This window comes from Marmota monax, unplaced genomic scaffold (genome assembly GCF_021218885.2).
Source record: "Marmota monax isolate L192 unplaced genomic scaffold, Marmota_monax_Labrador192_F-V1.1 WCK01_AAM20220418_F8-fsc00122, whole genome shotgun sequence".
NCBI classification, from domain to species: Eukaryota; Metazoa; Chordata; class Mammalia; order Rodentia; family Sciuridae; genus Marmota; species Marmota monax.
Window position 1 is genome coordinate 6,615,878 of NW_026695223.1, and position 5,238 is coordinate 6,621,115.

Consider the following 5,238-nt stretch of genomic DNA (forward strand, 5'->3'; position numbering starts at 1 on the left):
GGCAGAATAGAGGAGGAAATGAACTAGGAGTGAAGGACACCCTGAGAATCTAGGGGCTGGAGGTTGGCCCTGAGTCCTGCAGTCAGAGTATGAAACACCCTTTGCCATAGCTGGAGTGGAAGCCAGGCCCACCATCTGCACCCCCTGGACTAGAGGTCAGCACCAGGGCATGAGGGGCTGAACAGATTCTGTGGCAATACTTGAGCAGGGTGCGCTGGGAGGCTGAGAGGGTGAAGAGGCAGGAACCAAGGGGACCAGAAGGAGGTGTCCCTGCTGGGTACAAGGGAGGGACGGAAGCCAAATAGTACATTCTCTAGTTGGCTGTTGGGCAATTCTGAACCTACCTAGGAACCAAGAGCGTGAGGTCCTTTGTCAGCCTCGACAATAACAGGAACTAGGAAATTGAAAAAGAAAAAAAAAATCTTAACTACTCTGCAACTCCCTTACCTCCCCTGTCCCCACCATACATAATCCCAGGACAGGGGACATGGTGGTGTCAGAATGTGACACCTGGATTTATGCAGCATGCCTGCTCTGGAACACACATGGGGCAGTGAGAAATCGGGGTGGAGTGGAGGTGGACAGGCATTTGCTGGAGTGTAATAATCTCTAGTTGGAAACCTGTTGACCTATCATCTCCTTATCACAGAGTTGCATGCAGAGCCCTGGGGGCAGTTCTCTTGCCTCCTCCCCTTTCTTCTTGCTTTGCTGAAGTGCGCAACTCCAGGAGGTGACTCTGGAGTGTCCAAGGGACCCAGGAGCCTCGGAGCTACTAAAAAGTCAGGATTGAGCTCAAAGTCTTTCACACAGACCAGAGAGAGGAAATATACCTTCAGAGCACAGGGTGCCCATGAGAGCCAGTGCTGAAGGTGATGGGTGTGACTGTGTGCCCGAGACTGTGTGTCCGTCATGGAGGGCAGTCTATTAAAACACTTTCCAGGGCTGGGATTGTGGCTCAACATCAGAGGGCCCGTCTAGCATGTGTGAGGCCCTGGGTTTGATCCTCAGCACCACATGAAAATAAATAAATAAAATAAAGATATTGTGTCTAACTAAAGAATAAATATTAAAAATAAAATAAACACTTTCTATGTCAGAGGTTACACAAGGCCTGTGTGCTTAGCACTGCACCCAGCATCTCTGGATCTCATTTTCTGTGTCTGCTCTTGTGAAGGACTTGGTGGTGAGGATAGCACCACCCACCCTGCCACAGGTCTGGATTTGTCCAGCTGTCCATACAAAACAAGGGGACCTGGAAGTCCTGGGTTAGTGTTCTGCTCTGTACTGGTGAGATCCATGACCTCTATCAGATAATCTAAGAATGGACTTCCTTGTCTGTGAAGTGAGGACACTCATCGTGCTCTGTTAACTTTATAGGGTTGTTGTTAGGATTAAAGAAAATAATGGACATGAAAAGGCCTTACATGCTATAAAATTTCATAGGAATGCAAACCATTTGTTTTATCATCTTTGCTTGGGTGGGAGTATTTGAAATTGAAGACTCGAGGAAATTGCTTTCTGATAGAGACATTCAGACTCTGCTAATTACTAGTTGAGCCATCTTGGGCAAATTAGTCCACCTCTCTGAGCCTCAGCTTCCTTGTCTACAAAATGATCACGGTAATAGTCACTTGACCTTGGACAAGTTAATTCACCCTGCTCTGGCCCGTAGTTGCCTGTCTGGAAAGCAAGGATAACAACAGCTGACTTGCAGGCTCCTGAGAATTAGAAGAGACAGGTGTATGGGGCACCTGGCCCATGACCAATGTACAGTAATCGTCTCTGTTCCTTTCCCTCAGTCTTCTTTATGCAGTTTTTCCTGTCTTGGAGACCTTTCAGTGACCAGCTTACCCTCCCTCCAGGGGACCAGAGAAAAATCCAATCTCAGCCTGTCGCCACCTTCGCAGGGTAAGTTCCATCTTCCATCCCATTGGCCTTGCCCCCTTCCCTCCTGAGAGACTGTGCATCTGTAGTTCCCTTATTCACTGTTGACTAGAGTAGGACATAAATAATGTCTCTGACATTTCCCAAAACAAGGCTCTCTAACCAGGCCAAAGATACCCCAGATGGCCTGATCTGCAAGCTTCAGCTCATCCCTGGAAGCTCCTCTCAAATGCCATCTTTTCCCTTTTCTTTCCTCTGCATCTCATCCCACCCAGCTGGGGCTCCTTCCTGCCCACTGGGAGTGCAAGGTGTCCTAAGGCAGTAAGAGTCTTCCTTCACTTACCTCTTTTCCTCGCTCAGAGTCTCCAAGGAAGAGGGTAACCCACACTGAATTCTTCTTTCTCCCCATGAGAGCACTTGGCAGAGTTTGTGTTGAACAATGTTTTGTGAAGAGTGAGCTGTGCCAAGGAAATTGCAAGTCATTGAGTAGCTGTCTTTCCTTTCTGGGGCCCCAAGGGCAAAAGTAGGTCAGTGTGTGAGAAGGGGCCCCTGAAGGTGACAGGGAAAGGGAAGGTGGCAGGAAAGTGTGTGTGTGTGCGTGCACACACGTCAGTATGGATTGGGGGGTGTTGTTCAATTCTCAGCCGACACGCAGAGAATGGCTGGCCATCTGCTCTTGAAAGATTTATTGTCCTGAGAAGGTGGGTAGGGAGCCGCAGCTGGGATGAGGAGGGCGGGGTGTATGCAGCAAAGGCACCTGTGTCCCAGCCACTGTCCCACTCCTGAACTGAACTCACCCATCCCAGGAGCCTGTGCCCCAGGGAGGGAGTGGTCACTGACTGGAGGCCTAAAGGGGCTAGAACAATGGTCACAAAGCCTTGGAATTGTCTCCTTCCTGCCACCAGGCTTGCTCATGGAGGGAGAGGGAAGAGCAGAGACAGGGATCTCCTTGTGGGGAAGAGAAGAATAATTGGGACCAATGTGCTGCTGCCCTCTCTGTTCATGGTTTAGATGGGAGAGCAGCGGGAAAGTCAGGGCCCGGGCTCCAGGACTCCCTGGGAGAAGGAGCTGGCCATTCACTGGGGTTAATGCTCTTTGACCCAGGAACTCAAGAGAGGCTACATGGACTAGGCCAGGGTCACCTTCATGAAGCCATGGCTCTTTCTCTTGTCTTGTTATCCCAGAACTGGAGGGCTGAGGGATAGCAGAGGCAATGGGAACCCAGAGAGGGAGCTGGGGGCAGGCTAAGACATTGCAGTAATTCCTACATCAGGAAAACTTCAGTGACTGCAGGCTTCCATATCTTGTCACAGCCACGTCAGGTAGACTAGTGAGGAATTATCATCATCAGCTGTCTGAGCCCAAGTTCCCTCAGCTAATCTCATGTGCAGGGATGGGGACTGAGGTTGGGTTTGCATGTGCACTCATCACCTCCAAAGGGCCTTGTTCCCCAGAGAACCCTGCCCCCAGAAATGAGAAACAAGGAGACCTCAGGTTTTCAGGAACCTGGGGTAGTCACTCGCAGAAGAAGCCCACGATGGTGATCCGGGGTTGGACGTGGGTGGTCATGGTGCTGGGGAAGAGCTTTGTGCTGGCCCCCTTTGTTGACTTCAGGCTTGGTCAGGAAGTGGCAGGAACTATAGGAGGAAGGAGAGGAGAGAGCTTTGTGGCTAGAGAGTGGACCTTAGGGAACATCAAGCAGCAAGCACCCTCTCAGAATACCTGGCCCAGCAAAGGTAAGAGCGGACACACACGCTGCCTTTGCCCAGCTGCAGCCTTGCACAAACACCTGCTCCCTCGGGCCCAAGTGGCTCTAATTGCCGCCTCCTCAATCCTAGGGATGACAAAGAAGAGGGAGAAGTAGAAAGAAGGTGTGTCCAGCCCTTCCCCAGGTGGCTCCTGCTTGGCTGTCATCCCAGGCAGGAAAAGGGGACCACACTTCCCCAAGCTCTCCCAGCAGTGTGGCACTAGTGACGTGGTCAAAACATGTCTTTCCCTGCACATTTCTCAACTTTTTTCATTAACCTTTAAGGAATAAGTGGCATGGCTCAGAGAGGTAAATGACCCTTGGCCCCACATCAAGGTGTTTTCTCAGCTTCTCACTGAGTGATCTTAGTGGTGGCAAGGGGCCACCATTTGCCCTTCTTTGCCAACTCCATTTCTCTGCCCAGTCTTGGCTGAGTTCCCCAGCCCTTCCTTCTCTGGGTCTCTTCTTCCTCCACTTCTCCATCTCCCTCAGCTCCAGGACCCAATACCTTATCCTGTCTTTCTTCAGATATAGCACAAGGGGCAGGACGCTGGCCTCTGGCCTTCCCCAAGGCTGCCGGCAGAGCCACTTCTCAGAGGCAATGCAATCCTCCTCACCAGAACTCAGAACCTCATCAAGAACATTCTTTGCAAACCTCTGGGAGGGGATACCTTGTCCAGCCTGGTGACACCTGTGGGAACTTCCCTGCTTCTAGCCTATGAGGCATGCGGGAGCCAGAATGTTCTGCATTCTATTCTGAAGAATCCAGTGGAACTGCAGCAAGAGGGGAGAATGGTGACCATCTGGGGTATCTGAAGAATCCCTGGTACAGAAACAGCAGGATTTCTTTTGCTCTACTTCTGTCCCTGTCTCTGGAGCTTCATCAAGCAGGAGGGCAGGACAAGAACACCTGCTCTTTGGTCTAACCCTTCACACATGGCCCACTTACCATGTCTGGCCTGCAGTACAGATGTCTGTGCATGTTTTCTCTTCCCTTCTCACTTGGGCCTCTGAGGGCAGGTGTGGAGTCTTGTAGATCTCAGTGCCACACAGAGGGTGCCACACAGTAGCAGGTGCAGGGAGGTCTGTCCCAGAGCTCTGCTGCTGGGGCCGCCTCCCTTTTCCTCTCCCTCCTGATATTCCTCATGGTTCTTTGTCCTTCACCTTTTCCTTCCTTCCGAAGCTCCCTTTCCCCGGCCCATGTATAATTAAGCTGGAAAAATGTCCCACTAATTGCATTTGCATTGGTTTTATCTTTTCCAAGTGTTTCTACTCATTGTTCATCTTTAAGTATTACAACTCCCCTCAAAGTCAGTTATTTTTTTAACACCTTTAAGAAGTAAGAAAGCCAGGCACAGTGGGGCAGGCCTGTAACCCCAGTGACTCTGGAGGTTGAGGCAGGAGAGTTGTAAGTTCAAAGCCAGCCTCAGCAACTTAGCGAAGCCCTAAGCAACTTAGCAAGACCTTTTTCAAAATAAAGAATAAAAAGGGGTGGGATATAGCTCAATAACAAAGTGCCTCTAGGTTCAATCTCCAGTATCGGGGGGGGGGGGGAGTGAGGGTGGCCAGTGAGAACTTAAACTAAAAACAGGTCAATCATTCATAGA